The sequence below is a fragment of the Cyanistes caeruleus genome, chromosome 1 (genome assembly GCF_971803275.1).
Source record: "Cyanistes caeruleus chromosome 1, bCyaCae1.hap1.1, whole genome shotgun sequence".
NCBI lineage: Eukaryota > Metazoa > Chordata > Aves > Passeriformes > Paridae > Cyanistes > Cyanistes caeruleus.
Genome location: NC_141701.1, coordinates 146690323 through 146708283, shown reverse-complemented (window position 1 = coordinate 146708283; position 17961 = coordinate 146690323). Strand labels below are relative to the sequence as shown.

General features: G+C 40.9%; 1 protein-coding gene and 2 long non-coding RNA genes across 8 annotated transcripts in view; all 3 read right to left on the bottom strand.

Moving 5' to 3' along the window:
* Positions 1–17961, bottom strand: part of PRKAG2 (protein kinase AMP-activated non-catalytic subunit gamma 2) — a 244625-nt gene that overhangs the window by 159759 nt on the left and 66905 nt on the right. The gene's annotated exons all lie outside the window — the stretch shown is intronic.
* On the bottom strand, positions 3394–4111 carry LOC147656014 (uncharacterized). The gene is made up of 3 exons (XR_015279853.1): positions 4038–4111; positions 3565–3622; positions 3394–3476 (listed from the first exon to the last, which is right to left on the bottom strand). It is a non-coding gene; the product is annotated as an uncharacterized LOC147656014 (long non-coding RNA).
* Positions 10154–17455, bottom strand: LOC111925506 (uncharacterized). Its single transcript, XR_002862272.2, has 4 exons — positions 17373–17455; positions 12685–12752; positions 10760–10838; positions 10154–10674 (listed from the first exon to the last, which is right to left on the bottom strand). It is a non-coding gene; the product is annotated as an uncharacterized LOC111925506 (long non-coding RNA).

The following is a 17961-nucleotide window of genomic DNA, read 5'->3' as shown; positions in this document are numbered from 1 at the left end:
ACACCTTTTTTCACATTTGGATTTCAAGTGCCTGCGCTCTATCATGGATGCTGAAGCTCAGTGACTAAAAGCAGCAGTGAGTTACTGCACATCATCTGGCACAGGATGGTGCAATATGGGAAATCACACAAATAAAGTTATTTGATTACATTTTCAACCATACTTTACTGACAACTTCTAGGAGTTTCTGTGAACAGGGATCCAAAACTCCAGCCATTTCGTTGTTTCCTTACATATTAAGGATAATTCAAGAGGTTCCAGAAAATGCTTTATATAATCAACTTTCTATAACAATAGATTTTTCAGATATTTTCAATTTCTTCCCCCCCTCCACCCCAGTTCTTAAGTCCTTGCATCTCAAACTCAGCAGTCACTATTCATTTTATAAATATGTATCTTAAAAGAAAAGTTCCTTTTAGAGCACTACGAGATCACTCACATATTTGGACTGACTGTAGGATTCTCACACTTTACCAGGCAGTAACTCTGGAGGGAAAACAAATCACCAAAACCTGCTTGTGCCCTGGACTGTGAATCACACACCCACTTACAGCCCGAAGACTAAACTCTGAGCAAAGCAGATTTACGATGCTCACATTTTCACCAACATAAAGCTACAAAATTTCTTGCCCATCTGAAACAGGTTGTGCTGGTTTATTTTTCCTTTTGAAGAATTTGCTTTTCAAAAATGGAGAGTCAGACCCCTCAATCAGCTTCAGATTTGACTGCACATAATTCCTGCACAATTTCCTTGAACTGTTCCAAAACACAAACTCTATTTCATCTTTCTGGTCCAAGTACAAGCCTAAAGCATCATAAATACCTGACTGGCAGTACAGCAATCTTCCACAGTTTCCCAGAGGAGACAAAAAATGTCTGGCTATTGGTTGTTATTTATACTCCATAATTTTCCACAAAGATATGGTGGGTTTGTAAGTACTACATAAATTAGATGAGTTCATGGGGCCAGCTCCCATTATAGTTTCCTTTTTCTTAAGAGGCAAAGAGTGCCTTGAAATCAATAGAGCTTCTGTCTGTGAAGATATCACTTCAGAACACAGCAGATACAGCAATTATCCAAGTGCATGGTGAGCCACAGCTCTGCATGGCAGGGCAGGGCTTTGGTTCAGTGTGTAATTAGAAATATTTTTCATACTTTTTACAGCCAACACAGCCATCATATTCATGGTTGTCCTACCCCCATTCCTACAAGCACAAGCAGCAACCAAAAACAACATGCAATACAAATGTGCAGCCTCCATCCAAGAAGCCAAAGCACCTGGGCAATGCTCACATAAGAGAAGCAACTCCTTGAAGGGCAGAGAAATCCACAGCAGCAGCTGGGAGACCAGCAGAGCCCAAGGGGAAGATGAAATGGGAAGAAAAAAATCCCAAACCGCACCATAAACTACACCATCTCTTAGTAGGACACCCAAAGTAGTCTCTCAAGAGCTGATGTCAGGCAGAGGACAGCTGAGATCTGGAAGAATTGGAAAAGGGAGTACAAGAAAGAAACCAAAATATTTAGCCCCCAAGAGTAAGAGGCAGGGATGAACTGCAGAGTCCACCCCACCCAAATCAGGCAAAACTGCAATGCAGGGTGATGGAGATGGTACAAAAGAGAAAAATATCCCATGACAAACAAAATCCACAATTTACTCCTTTTTCCATCTCAAACAGCCACAATTTTTTCCTTGCAATTTTTCAGCCTGATCTACCAAGCAATGAACCAAGTAGCTGGGATTCCTGACTCACTGCTGACAAGCCAGAAGGAGAACATCCATGTGAGAAACATCAAACCCCAGTGAGCAATCACCCATCTCTCCCGGGGGAGGGAGCACCCTGCCAGCCTCTGCAATAAGGATGGATCATGCTGCACCAGGGATGCCTCAGCCAGCTCAGGCACCAAAAGCAGGATATCTGCATTCTCAAATCTCACTCTTCATCAGGACTCACACAAAGGGGTTTTTCCCTCTGTACTTGCATATATACCCAGATGCAAACGACACTGAAATGAGGAGGTGATCATACAAAGGCAGTATTGGAGGCTGCACAACAGCAGCCTAGTGCCTGCTCCACATGGACCCCACTGCCCTTCCCACCCATCTAGATCTCACAGATGGAGGGATGGAGCCTCTCTCCTATATCATGGTGGGGAGGATGAAGGTGTAGACACTTCTGGAGAGATGCCAGTTCAGAGCTGTACTGTGTCTGGGGTCAGGGGAGGTCTCTGGGTGCCTGGGGAGAATTACAAAGTCTGAGCTAGGACACAATATTCAATAACTGGGGGAGTGAAGGACCAACACTTTGGACTATAATCCTCTGTGGTGTGAGTGAAACCTCTCAGAGATGTCCTGGTCCTCTGAGGATGAATAAACCAGAGAGCAAAATTAATGTTAAAACTTGGTGGTGGCTCAGTGGTGCCTCATTCAGCTTTGCTCAAGGCATCTGGAGGGGCTGCCACACTGCTACCAGCAATGGTCTGGGAGGTTTGAATCAGTAGCAATTGGTGATTCAGGATGATCAGATTTCAACACTGTGGACTAGCTCAGAGTCCCCACTGCTTTCACTCTTTACAAAGGCACTGAATTTTTAAAGTTTTGAAGGACACAGGATGGGTCTTTCCTTGTTTCTACTGTATCCCTTAAGAACTTGGATGAGAAACACCCTTTGTGGGCCAGAAACAGTCCCACAAGACAATTGAAGAATGATACTGCAGCATCTAGAAATGGGAGAAAACCATGGGAAAGTAGGATCTGGTAGGTTATGGGTAAGAACTCCAACCAGGAGCTTCAGCATAGAATCCTTTTATATCTGTGTGCAATTGCTATTGGGATCTATAAAAAAGCGAAGTCTGCAATATGGCTTTCAGCCCTGCTGGTCCCAGAGTGGGATCTCTAAGGACCAGCACTTCCATGAGGACACAGCAGTGGCCAAATGGATGAATGGAGATGCCTCAGCTCTGCTGCTGCCTCCTCAATCTCTCTGCCTTTGGGTTGCTCTGTGCTCTCTCCCTTGGCAACACACACTGCTCCCAGGGGCTGTGGCAGCAACAGAGAAATGGGAGTCAGTGCCAAAAAGCCAGGGGAATAGGGTGAAAAAGTGAGGCAGGAAGGAGAAAAAGGTGATGGTAATTAGGTGCACATAAACCCTGCCACACCTGAGCAGTCTGTAACATTTTAAGACTGGCTTAGAGAGAGTGTGGTGGTGAACATATAATGCTACAGCACATCTGCAGCTCTCAGGAGAGCACTAATTATTTAGCCAAAAGAAAACATCCCGCTACAATAACATCACAGCACACCCATCCAGGAATTAAGATGCTTTTGCACGCTCATAGCAAGTTTTATTTTCTTTGAACCTCATGACTTAGGTTTGACTGATGTGCTGGATGTTGAGTTATTTCATTGAGGTTGTCTCTATGCCTGCAGGGCCCAGGTGAATTACCCACATCCTCACATCTTTGTTCAGCCTGGCTAGGGACGATATGTTCTTCAGGTCAGGGATTTTGGGCTTTCTAAGGCACTCTGTGCACGTAGCAACTTTGCTCTATGCAGGTTTTACCTTTTGTAGGTGTGCAATAAATAGTAACCATTAACTCTGAATTGAAGCAAGGGCCCACCTAGAAAAGGATAAAGTGGCTGCCTACATACAGGAATGAACAGTTAAAATGTCATCAAAGGTTTAGAAGCTGAAGTACAAAGATCTCTGCTGGTATCAACTGGCTGTTATAAAAAAAGAGGTAAGAGCACCTTGCAGCATTTAAAGTAGGTCAGCACTGCCAGAAAAGAAATACTTTTAAATACATCGTGATGCAGAAACCTGACACTGAGTTACAAATTCACCAGAAAGAATTTGTCAGCTTAACCAAGAAAGAAGTAAATGAGTTTTCCCACTCAATTTAACTTAGAGACATGCAGCAGTTGGGGCTGAATGTAATGGGTGTGAGCCACATCAACACTTGCAGACTGGCATGAACACCCTAGGAATAGTTACATCCACAGTATTATGGTTCCTATTGGAATGAGCAGTCAGACTTTCAGACTGTAACTAGAGATGAGCACAGGGAGTTCTGGAAGATAGATGGACCATTTCCCTGAGAGCCGGTTCATCTACTCCCACAGCACCGGTGGTTGCCCAGCTCTCAGGGAAGCTGCTCCACAGGGCTGGTGTCAGAGCAGAACACCTGGCACAGAGGGCTGGTGTCAGAGCACACACATCACACAGGGCTGGCGTCACAGCAGAAGATGTCACACAGGGCTGCTGTCAGAGCAGACACGTCACACAGGGCTGGTGTCACAGAAGACACGTCACACGGGGCTGCTGTCACAGCAGATGTCACACGGGGCTGGTGTCAGAGCAGAAGATGTCACACAGGGCTGGTGTCAGAGCAGATGTCACACGGGGCTGGTGTCACAGCAGACATCACACAGGGCTGGTGTCACAGCAGACATCACACAGGGCTGGTGTCACAGCAGACGTCACACGGGGCTGCTGGCACCAGCTCCCCTCTGCTGGTGCTGCAGCCCAAGGACCCCCCCAGCAGAGCCACCTCCCCTCCCCAAAAGGACACAAAATGCTTGGAGGCAAAGCCCAGGTGTTCCACTGTAGCATCCACAAACGCAGTGGAAGCCCTGTGGTGATGAGCTCTGAAATAGATGCCATCTATGATAAAAGGCCAGTGTTTATTTAATCAACAGAGGCAGTTCTGAATATAGGATGCACCCTGTGAGAGTGAAGTTATTTTAAGATCAAATATTTGATTACCACCACAGGGACTTATTTACAAAAAAACCCCCAAAATACCAAACAAACAAACAAAAAGGAAACCAAGTAAGAGCATATGCGAGTTTAGGTTATTCTTCCTATTTTGGTCTTGTAAATAATAATTTAACAAAATCTACCCACATTGGAAAGAGAACTGTGCTCTCAAAGTCTCTCACTGCAGGCAACAGCACTTTAAATACATCCTGGACACAAAATTTGCCTAAAGAAAAGTGAATGCAATTTGATTTTAAAGAATCCAACTAATAAAAAACAACAACAACAAAAAAAAATTAAAAAATCAAATACAAGTGCAAATTATCACGTCAGAAGAAACACTTATGTAAATTTCTGCAGTATTCTGGTTTTCATTTGTTTTGTTTGTTTTCTTGTGTTGGGTTTTTTGAAGGTAAGACAAAACAATCTGTGATTGCACAAAAAGCAATCACTAAGGTATGATATAAAACAGGCTTTTTCCACTTAAGAGGTTCATGAAATAATTTAAAAGAGGAAACCTTTTAAAGTCTGTAACCTTTACACCTTACAAAAAAAGGATGTAAACTGTCACTCAATTGATTTTATTCATACTGTGACCCTGGTTAATAAAAGTAATAATGTGTGTGAATATATGTAGATCTACTTGAAAAAATACACACACACTCATATATATAAATACAGACACATGCATAAAAACTACTGTTGCAGGTGAATATTTTTAGTTCTTCTGACCTTCCATGGCCTCCCTGCTACATCTATATTTTAAATGATGAAGGATGACTGTGGTTGAGGTTGGCAGGGTAACCACATTCTATTCCCAGTAGATAAATTCCAGCAAGCCCTGAAGGCTGATGGGTCTTCTCTCTCAATCATATAGGTTTGTTTAGGAAGAGTTAAATTTTTATTTTTTTTCAAATACTTTCAGCATTTTGTAGAACTGGAAGAAAAAGTAATATTTCTTTTTTTTTTTATACTTTGTACACTTGACACAATATTGACTTAAACACACAAATGAAATAGCAGCAACAACTACAACCTACACACAAAGCATCACTTGTTTGATTCCTCACACTGAAGTTGTCCTCCACAGACATCTGGTCTTCCAAACCTGCCCCAAACATCCCAGATTCCACTAGAGGCAGTATCACAAGCCCCAAACCTGTTTTGGGGAGATTCTATGAATTCTGATGAAAAAATACTGAAGATTGAAATCAGAACATTAATTATGTCATATCAATGTAAAAGATCAATCAATTTGATCCAACTTTCCCCAAGGCATAGAATAGCCCAAGTTGGAAAAGACCTCAAAAGATCATCCAGAACTACCTTTCATGGAAAGGGAGCCTAGATGAAATTATCTAGCACCCTGCCCAGTCACATCTTGAAAACCTCCTGGAAAGACCAATTCCATACCTCAAATACCACATTTATACAGTGTTTGTTTTAATCACTGTGTTATAGTGCTGCACTGGGTAACAAAAGTCCAAAGGCTTTTGAGCTGACAGAAACCCCCCTGAGAGTGCCCAACCACCTCCCTCCAGCTGTCAGCACCAGAGCAGCTTCTGAACAGGAACACATCCCATAAACAGCAGGATCATCTGTTTTGAAGGTTGGAGACTGAAATCTTGTTTCTTGGCAACATTCAGTAATTCAAAGCACATTCTTATGTGTTTCATAAAATGTCTTTTTCTTCCTTTTCTAGTACTTTTGAGCCTATACACATTTTCCAGTGAGAACAGGGGTGGTGCACATGGGTCCCAATCCCAATCTCTGACTCCCCACATGGACCTGGGCAAAACTGTGCTTTGCTATGGCAGGTATAATGAGACCTGACAGAGCTAATATGAGATCTAATACTTCCACTGATTTATCAGCAAGACTCACTCTTCCACACCAGGCTGTGCAGACACATTTGCAAAATGCAGGAGTATCAGTTTAGAACAGGCAGGTACAACCACAGCTCCTGTTTATTTGTCATAAAAAGGAAAAATCACTAATGGGTGTTCCAAAAACTTTGCTGTTTTCATTTCTCCCTTCCTGGCTGTTCTTTGTTGTTTTTTTAGACTACACTCTATTCAGAGGTACCACCTTTCAACAGAACGTACAGTAACAAGTATTGTTTAGTGAAATTCAGATATAAAGATAATAATATGGCATTAAATAAGAAAGCACCAAGAAACCTGAGAAATCATTTGGCCACAACACCAGCATTAACTATGACAAACAGCAGATTTGGATCTTGATCAACAAACAACCAGTGGTTAAGGGCTTTGCAAACAACTCCAGAAAGGCTTTCAACCTTGTCCTTGTTGTTGGATACCTCTGTAGCACTCCTGCCAAAGATAATTCTCCCCTACAGCCCAGTAATATGTTTTGAAAAGAGAATTTTATTTACTTTAGGATATGTTAATTAAAATTTGCGTGTGTTATTAGCAGCAAGTTCTTAAGAATGCACAAGTTGTCATCTATTTTGGAAGGAAAAAAAGGAGCAATTGCAGTTACAAAAAACCCCTGGGTTTACCCTCTCCTAGTACTTGAATTAAAACATTATGAGCATGGCATAATATACCAGCTACAATGTCCTAAAATAGAATAAACATTTCCATCCACATACAGCTCAAGATATTTTTTTCTCTAGGACCACTGCCTGTCTTGATTGCAGAGCAGTTTTTGAAAACAGATTTCTCAGCTCCTCAGCTTTCCACTCTAATGCTTCTGAAATATGCCCGTTTAACAAGTTGCAGGGGCACCTCAGGGACCTCCTGCTGAAACTCTGACAGCACACAGACATTGTAATAAACTGGCTTCCACCTCAGCTAAAGCTTTTTTTACAAAAGGTTTTTCCATACAGAATTCATTCCTCGGTGCTAAGAGTCTGATTACCTCTCTTCAGAGCATCATCTACAGATTTCCACTGAAAGTTTATCAGCAGAGACTGTTCTAGGGAAATAAGAGAAATATATCTAACTTGAACTTTGCAATGCAGCCTTTCACTGTCTTTGGAAGTTATGCTGTAAAGTCAGATTTTTGTGTAATACACACAACATCTTGAGCATCGGTAGAAAAGGAGCTAATTTGGTTTATTTGCTCTAGGGCAGGAGGAAGGGAAGCAGAAAACATCTGGAAGAAGAAAATTAAACCTCTACAACTGCCTGGAAAACACAATTTCAAATGTTAGATTTCAAGGTCACGGAAGGAAATGACCACTGACTGGACTCTATTTAAATGCACTATGAAGCTCAATACTGTGCCTATTTTTAGGCAAGAATAATAACTATTCCCCTTTCTTCTGTACAAACTTATTCCTAACAGGCATCCTGTCCAAAGAGTCATCCAGGGCAACTCCTAATACTGACAGGAGCACAGTATGGGGCTATATGGCTGCCTACAACACTTATTTCTTCCTACCACCAAGGTGATATTAGCACTACATTTCTAGGATGGAGCTTCCTTCCCTGGGCCCAAGTCCAACATCTACTCCAGTCAATGATGATCCAGAACTCATGTCAGACTCTAGGCTACATCCCAGCTGAAAGGCAGTCCAGCCAGTATCCCTCAAAATGTCTTAGCCTTAATTAGTCTGTGACAATTTTAGCTGTGGTCTTCTGAGCCAGAGCTTGGACAGACAGGTGCTTCAGAACCATCCAGAGTAAAGTGAGCACCAGTAACATCCACTAGCTTATGACATGGTTAACCTTTCTGAATCTATTCCTCACTTCAGTTTTACAAAAATTAAGCGGTTTATCTAATTTAGTGCTAGAGTCTGAGCTTCATGTACTGAAAGAACAAGCATAATGTTCTTGCATGAACTGATTATTGGATCATTGGGAGAAGAAAATGTGATTCACATGCTTGAGGTTAAAACAAATGAAGGTGTTTGGGACAGAAGGGATTTCCTCTTCCTCCTTCCTTCCTGCCCCAATGTGAAAGCGCTTTGTGTGGTTGATTTTTATCTTTTTTATGTGTGGTCCAATTTCCAGGGCCACATTGGAAAATTATCTAACAAATTCTTCCTGCTGGGAAAGTAAATTTCAGAATAAAAAGCTGGTAGCAGTCTTGATTACTCCAGCCCCTTTCCTGCAGCACATCATGGTGGTGGCTTTTGGTTTCAGTGACACTCTATTGAAGTGATGGGCTCTGAGCTGCAGTGGGTCCCTGCATACGGGGTGCAATGTTCTCTAGATCCTTGTAGCATGAAACCTTTGGAGATGGCAACTACCAACGCTGACAGAGGAGCACCACTTGGAAAGAATTGACATCAGTCATGGAACAAAAAGCAAACACAGCACTTCAGGGATGTACCCCCAGGTTTCTGTCTCTCACAAACATCGCTGCACACACACGCACAAACACAGTCATGGCAACCAGTGCCGCTGCACACAGATTTTTTGAGATATTCATTTTGTTGTCCTAAGCAACCACCAGATCAGCTTGTTCCTCCAGATGTAACCACAAACATTCAGCAGCTTAAGCTAAGCTCTCTGGCCAATTTCATGTATTTTTTTTCTTTTTTTTTTTTCCTTTTTTTTTTTGTTTTCCGTTGAGGAAATGAGGTAACAGGACCATGCAGGGCAGTCCATATTGATCTTACCCAGCTACTAAATTTCTTCAGTTTATGAAAATCACTAAGGGGTAGTTTCTGTGCCAGCTACTAAGAAAGCTGTAGAGCAAGTCAGTGCCTCTAATACATTACAAAACTAGTTGTAAAATCATAAGCTTGATGTATGGCTTGAGCTACAGCCACATGCTCAAAACAAGGGTTGCATCTGAATCCAGGATTTTGCAATTGCTATTTTAACAACCTGTTTTAAACTGCCTTCAAGCCTTGCCAAACTGTAATGAGAAAGAGCAGAAATTTTCCAAAGCTGTGTCTACCCAAAAAGGAGCTATCTGAGAAAACTTCAGCCAAAATAATTAAGCTGCCCCTAAAAAATGTTGCAGAGAATATTTCTATATAAGAAACAATTTTCATTTTAGAGGGAGATTTCTAGCTCCTCCTTGGTTTGGGTCTAAGAGTTGTGACTTGGCAAGACAGACTGCATAAGTCAAACATTTTTGCTCTCTATACAAAAATGAACCTAAATTAAACTATTTTATACAGGGACTTTCACACTTACATTGGACAAACACTGGCAGCAGTGAGACTGAAAAACTGAGCTCCTTCAAATAAGGGGAGGGAAAATGTGGGAGATAATGTGGTCAGACTAACAAGTAAGCAGCTGTGGTATCTGAGAATATCTCAAAAGGTGCAAAGGATTGAGAGTTGGAGAACAGAATCTAATACTTGCTGGACAAGGAGACTGAAATTGTGTTCAAAGATCCACAGAGTGGAAGTTGGGATTAAGAAGCAGACGAGAGGCAGGGACAGAGCAAAGTAGCTGAAGGCATAGGATGGGAGTGAGACAGCTTTATTGGGAATGGGCAAAAGAGACTTCACTTCCTGTCCACCTCCAAAAGATTAAACAGAATCAATTCCTCCTGAATAAAGCAACAGGACTGGGTAAACTGACATTATGGCTAGGATTCAACTGAGACTGAGACACCCAAGTTCAGGTGTCTCACCACAAATGCTTACATATTTGTTTAAATTCCCAGGATAGAAAACAGATGTGAAGGGTAGCATTCAGTGGCTGAAATAGAGGTCCTTATTGTGATCTGAGACAACACAGGTGAGGGCACAAGGCTGACATCTGCCACAGCATCTATGTGGGGCTTGCACTCCATGGGAGAACACCAATTTGTCTGGAGTCCTTTGGCAGAAAATATGTTATTGTTTGTGATTGACATATTCTCTCCAGAGAAGGGACAGCAGCAGTATCCCAGTGTCAATGAGAAAAGCTGAAGGCCTGGCAGGGTACCTTAGCACAGCTCCAGTGGTAGATTACAGGCTTAAACATGAGCATCCTAATGGATCTGCAGAAAAGAACAGAATTGAAGTTGGACAAATGTTGCGTCCGAATGTTTCTCAGCTTTTAAGGCATTGACTTTGTAACCTTACCAATATTCTTTCAACACTTCTTGCATATTCCTATATAAAGGCCTTCTGTATGAATTTGGACTGGGGTAGCCAGAAGCATCTGAGGAAATTCAAACAAATCTTTGATTTCTGGTAGTCCATAAAACAGCACTAGGCATACATAATGCACAGCATGTTCTCTACAGATAGGTACCTTTGCCAACTAAAGCAACCCCAGAGATGGTTTTCCTAACCACTAAAGACAAATACGCTTAAACAAATGGTTTATGAAATCCAATAGCAAGGCACTGAGAGCAAGGCCAGTCTAGTTTGATTTCTCTGCCTCCTGTTTATCTCTCCTTGAGGAATTCAAACTGAGAAGTCCTTGTGTAACTCGCAAAGACCAAAGAGGAAGCTCAAAGCACTGTGAAAAGGTTTGTGAAGACAACAACTGGAAGCAGATACATGCTTTGCACTATGTTAATCATGAACAGTTTTTGTTTGAAATCTCAAACACAAGCTCGAGCAATTCAGGCCCCAAACCTGATGCGGATATTTGGCAATCACCAATCTGTGTGCAAAAGAATAAAGAAAACCCTGCTCTTTGTACTGCCGTTAGAGCTGTTTACTTTCTGGCGTGAGTTCACAGTTCCTGAGATCTTAGAGTAAGTTCTGTAACCACAGAGCTGCAAAAGTTTGAGAACTGTACCAGACCTTGGGACAGCAGTTCAACAAACAACTACAAAAGAAGAATTCAGATCTTCAAAGAGAAAGAGGAAGGAAATCAGCTGTCAGATAGCTTAAAAAAGAAAGAAAAAAGATGCAGATGATTTATCGCTTACCACTGTACCTAAGAAAAGAATCTCAACAACCATGAGCCTGTGAGACTAACTGTAAAAGGTAATGGAAGCTGAAATTTTCTCCTTCAAGGAGACACAGCATTTTTTTCAGCAGGGATAAGATGTGTGGACCTTCAGAGGCACTAAACGCAGCCTGTCCCAATCCCTGTCCCTCAGCCCATCACGCTGAGCAGCACTAGGTGCTTCCTCAGGAGTCAGACACACCCCAAGCTCTCACAGTGAGCACTGAAATGACCTCCTCCACACTCAGGGGACCGTGATTTCTATCACACACACAGAGAAAGGTTAAATCAAAGCCATCTCAGCAACCTCGGCTTTTTAGGCCCAGTCTTGTAGCTGTACATCATTTCAGTAAGTTCACAGCTCCACACCAGATCCCCTAAGTGGGAATGCACAGAGGCCCTTGGGGAAAAAAAAATCCACAGTATCCCTGGGATAATGCCAATGTGTCATCTCAAAACTACTAACATCTAGTATATTTCAACTGACTTTGATATTCTGTTGCTATTTCTTCAAACAAAAGCTTTTTGATTTGTTGCTTTCACTGAAGGAAGAAGACTAGATTAAAAAAAACAGTCAACAGAAGAGATTAAGTATGGGATCCCAAGACAAAACAGGAATAAATTTACTTTGATTTTCTTCTCTCCTTTTTTAGCCCTCCCTTTCCACATTTCAATTGTCTTATAAAAATCTATCATGGTTCTTACAAACTCATAGAAGGAATAGTACAGATTAATTTTTTAATTTTTCAAATTAATTTTTAAAATATTATTTCTCAATTATTTAATAAATTGTATCATTACTTTGGGAACATGTCTTCTCTTCTAGTTTATTCCATTTGCAAGCACATAGTTTACCCCCAGTGCAAAAGCAGATGTCTCCAAGCAGCATCATCCAGGAATTTTTTCAGATAAGAAACAAAGTTATCTCAGCAATACCATTCTTGCCTTAACCAGCAGTGAGTATGTAAAAAATGGTTTAATCTGGGTATGATGCACTGCAGTTTACTAAATTGTATAACTTAGGGAGTATTTCATTTTATTTAGCTAAACTATTGATACACTGCAGTCAATTTAGCTGGATAGTTTTTGGTAATAACACATTTACCTGCATTTCTAATTGCCACTTCTTTTGCTTCCTCTTATTTCTGCCGTTTCATAATTTTGCTTGGACAACTAAAACACATATAAAACACAGTCTTTAACCTTCATTCTCATCAGAAATCTGCTCCCCACTAGCCATAGCTGTTCCCCCATCTCTTAGGCTCACACTCTAGTTTCACATACAGGATACAATTTACCCTAAACACATCCTAAAATGCACATATTCCAACATGATTACATCTCTTCTCAGTGTGAGTGTTGTTGCCATGTAGACCAAGCCTATGAGATAAATTTTTTCTTCATGGGCTGAAGTAAGCCAAATGCCCCAGTAAATTTGTATATGAGAAAAACAAGGCAAAATCCCAAAGTTACCATCCATATCCATAAAAAAACGAGCTGAGAAGAGCATGTCAGACACCCATGTAAAGCTTTATAGGCATCATTACTGGCCACAGGTTGAGCAACTGAGATGTGCACATTTCTTGTAAGAGCTACTAAAGGAAGCGACAATCTATAATTTAGCTTATTTTTCTATGTAGGAATGCAGCATGAGCAAAGGAAAACATGATTGACAGCCCACATACAATTCAATATGTTCCACTTAGGAGATCTTGGAGCATTGTAATTAGTGAAAACCAAAATACATGTTTTTGGTGAAGAGCTGTCACCAGCTCAACTCACAGGAATTGCATTTTCAGTTTGAAAGAGTGTAAGGATTAGTTTACAGAATTCAGTTTAATGTTATCCCAAATGACACTAAGCTTTGCTAGTGAAGGAGCCAAGAAAGACCAAAATGACCCACAGCAGACCTCCCAAAGACTGATTGATGATGAACTCAAATACTGTTTGCTAACAAATATCATATATTAATATCAATAGCAACTCAGAGCCTGTATTACATTGCCAACAACAGCAAGCTCCACAGGCCATGTTCCCCTACTGATATCCATGAATATTTTTGACCACAAATAGTATTACATAAAACTAAAGGAATATTTGTATCAATTATAGCAACTAAGAATAACTCCAGGAAAAAATCCTACCTTCCTGTGGTACCTCAACATTTTAAAATGGTAATTTGGTTCTCTTTGTTTATCCTACATGGCTGAAAGGTTTTTAAGTAATTCCTAAATTATGCCACCTTCAAGCCAAAAAGATCTGAATTCTGGAGCCAAGGCAGCCCAGCAGACAGACCCTCAGGGTGCTGGGAGCAGCAGAAGGAAATTCTAAAGCCAAAATGCTATTCAGGAGTTTGAAAATAAGTTAGGAATTTCCCCCAGAAAAGCTCTGCAGCAAAGAGGCCTGGGTGCACTGCCGGCTGCCGGGGAAGATCGAATCTGGACGCCTCTTTCAAGGGCCAAGGCATTCACCTGCTGCCAAGGAGCAGCAGGTCTGCCCCCATTCCTGAGCTGCCAACAGGCTGAAGTAGTCTTTGAAACACACAGGGTAAATTAGCATGAAAATGAAAAGCAACAAATTTAAAAATGCAGATGGAGGCAGAAAGTGGCCCCAAATTGGGATTTTCCAGGCTGTGACTGATCTGTGGCTTGTTCAATTACTCTGGGTTTATAAGATCATTACTATAAACTTACTCATTAAGCCATTGCAAAATGTGGTGGAGCTGCTTACCTGGTACTCATTTCTATGGAATCACATACAATTTTTGTAGGCCAAAGATTACCATCGAAGTTCAGAGAAATGTTGGTGGGGTTAATAAGGGAAACATTCAAATGAAAGTTCTCAGGCCGAGAATTCTACAAATGCTCCTAATTCATCCTCCCAATAGCTCCATCAGGGAGATAGAGACAAAAGCTTCTCCTTTTTAGAAACTTTGGAAAGAAAAGCAGAGAAAGTAATTTCTCCAGAGTTACTGCAGGAGCAAGCAGGAGGTATCCAGCTTTAGATCTTCAGTCACACACGCATTGGCACAAGTGTTGGATCTACCTGAGCCCTTCTCTCAGGTCAGAGGAGAATTCCTCATCGCCAGGACTGTATCTGTGTAGACACCACCAAATGAAACTTCAACAGGAAGACATGGAAATACTTCCTAATGAAACAGTTTGGCAGCGAGGCGAATTAAGGACCAATTCTCCTTGCAGGCTTGGCACATAAGACTCATTAAAGTTAACAACTGATATGAGACTCATGTGCAAGGGAAAGTGATTAGAGCCTTAAATCCAATCAACGTCAGGTTTGCCACATTGTTCCACTTCAACAACTTTGCTGCCCACGCTGATATTTCTTTCCCAAGGAAATTTGTATTTACATTTTTCTTTCTGTGGCTTTTTTTTTTTCTTTATTTTTCTTTTTGTTTTTTTGAGAAATTCAAACATTACGTATTTTGTGTTGCTGTTAACAGGGCTGCCTCTAAAAGTAAAAATGGTCACACCTGGATAATTGGGAATGTGAGGATTAGGGACTGTTCCAGAATTAAGGACTTCAAAAAAAAGCTAAAATAAAAGCTCATAATTCAGTGAAAGCTGAGAAGCTGTCCAGAGGGATGAATACATACACATACTCCTTATTTCTTGGTCAAGATGGAAAAAATGCACTAGCAGATTTTGGAAAATGGCTTCCTGGGAATCTCCTCGATTAGCAAGATGCTGCTTTCAGAGCCAGAACAGCTCTAAGAACAGTTCTTATCTCACACACACAAGCAGTGTTCAAACTACTCTTCAAACTAACAGCCAAGTGCTCCTTTTGTTGTTTTGGGGCTTTTTTAACCAAAAATAGATCGAATCAACCCAGGGAAGGACTCCACAGTGACCTTTGGGCTCCACAAACCCCACTTTTCCTACCTGCTTAGCACAGGATAACTCTCCTCTCCTGTGCTCACCAGAGCCCCTTCCCAGGTTTGTTTCCATCCCAGACCCTCCAGGTCACAAACCAGCAGGGTCTTTTAAAGACCCTCAATGTGCTTACCTGGAGCCAGTGAGAACTTAAAAATGGCACATTTGTATTACTTAAACCTTAAAAAATAAAGCTACTCAAGAAAACATCTACATACAGATGCTGTAAGATGTCAGAGCAGAGAATATTTCTAGAGATGCATGATGTGTTACATGACAGAACAGTCTTAGATTGGCAACAATAATACAAAATAATAATAAATAATACAAAGTTTGGTCATTTTCAAGCAGAGAAAGAGAAAAGAAAAGAGTGGTGCAGAAGCTTCTCGAACTTTCCCATCTCCAAAGAAAATAAAGCTCTGCTCTCCACCAACATGAGAAGCACTTTCTGCCCACTCAAATAACAACCATACTGTCACCTACATGCCACTGAGGTCTGTAGAGAAAATCTTTAATTCTTTTTTTCTCAATTTATATTCAAGCAGTAAACAAAAGCTTCTAAAAATATATGTGGAAAAAAAAAATACTGCACTGATGTTTTCTTCTCTCAGACTGGTACTTTTGATTATCTAAATGATGGAATTACAGAATAGAAGGCACAAAAATATTCTGAAATTTAGGATTATTTGGGGGGAAACAATGAATTGTTGCCATATGACAGTAAGATAAATATCTTACATAGGCAGGTTACAAATAAATCTACAAATAACAAATCCTACAAACTAATCTAATATAATCTGAAACAGCTTTTAAAAAGCCTGAGTGAGTCAAGAAAGAAGAGTAGATGTGATATGTCTTATGTTCTCACACATGACACTCTCATAACCAATTAGAGAAACAAGGTACAGGTAAAAAATCACTGTGAGAGTGTCCCCTCTAAGAAAGCTCTCAGAAGGGGAATCAGTAACTTGTCACTAAGGCTGGACATTTCCTGCATAGCATCACTGTTGGTCTGGATGTAGGCAGCACCTTATTTATCACCTGGATAACTGATTTGAGAAGATACTTCATAATGATTTTATTTAGACTGTGTGAGGTTTCTGAATTGTTTTAGGAACAGTAGAAGTAACCAGAGTGATCTTGCAAACCAAGAAAAGATCCTCATCCATGAAATAAACCACTGTAAACTACAACAGGTTAGAGAAAGGAGACAACACATAAATATGAAGCAGGGAACAGCTGGCTACTAGCCAGGCTGCTAAAAGGGAGAACTACTTGAGGATGAGTCAGTGACATGAAACTGAAAAAAAACCCCTCAAATGTATCCAAATGGGTACATTAGGAGAGCTGTCAGACGGCATTACAGGCAATTTTGCCACTCCATAAGACTCCTGTGAATCTAATTTTAGAACTTGTTTGTCCAGAGCATCTTCCAAACACAGTGCTCCAAAATGGAGCAGTCCAGAGAAGCAGAGGAGGATTATCACATTTGGCCTATGTGTCGATAGAACTGGGGTTTCCAGACTAGGAAAGAGAAAAGCAGAAATAAACATGGCAGTGGTCAAATATTCTCCATGGTCACTAAGCCAAGATATAAATCAACTTAATTTGTAGGAAGTAAGATTTAGATTGGACAGATAATTTCCTGTCAATATGACCACAAAGTTTACAAGACTGCCAAGGGATGCTGAAGAACCTGCTGCTTTGGGAGGTGGTAGATCTTTCTAGGATGAGGTTCTATCAAACAGAGCTTAGCCAGAGATGGTCTGACAGCTTTGGACACTGCATCTAAGATTTGTAGCATCCCACACACTTCGCTTTCATGGAAAGGGTTGTCTTGGGTAAGGGAAATTGCAGCATTATCTCCTCTTCCCATCTGGATTCAGCAGAGGCAGAGCTTCACCTGAACATCTGTGTGTGCAGGGCCAGGATGGGAGAGTTGTTTGTGGAAGCACCATCTACTGCTTTAACTATTTTCATTTTTCCTTTCTAACTCTTTTCATTGATCCTGCTGGATTTTTGTGACCTATCTGCCATCCATGGCCTCAGTCCAGTCCAGTTACATCTATCCTGCTTTAATGCAAGAGCCTGGACTGAGAGATCTCCTAAGATCCAGAAAAGGAAGCCACTTTCCAGAGGGTGTGTCACAACAATGGGGCTTAAGACCTTGGCTTTGACTTCATAAAGGCTGAATCCATTCTAGTTTCAATTGTTTTTTCCCACAACAGACAATCATGAACAATATGGTGATTCACAACAGGAATGAAATATAGTTTTTGTAACATCAGATCTGGTTCCCTTGCCTCATGTAACAAACAGAAAGAAAAATATATATTTGAATAGTCCTGATTTTAAGAGTCTCAAGAGCCCTCTTACATGCTGCAGTCTTCAATATATTCTTATAAGAACAAAATTTGTAATATTTTTTTTGCCTTTCATTCAGTCCTTAGGTATTCAATTTGTGGTACCATACAACATTCCACAAACAGGAC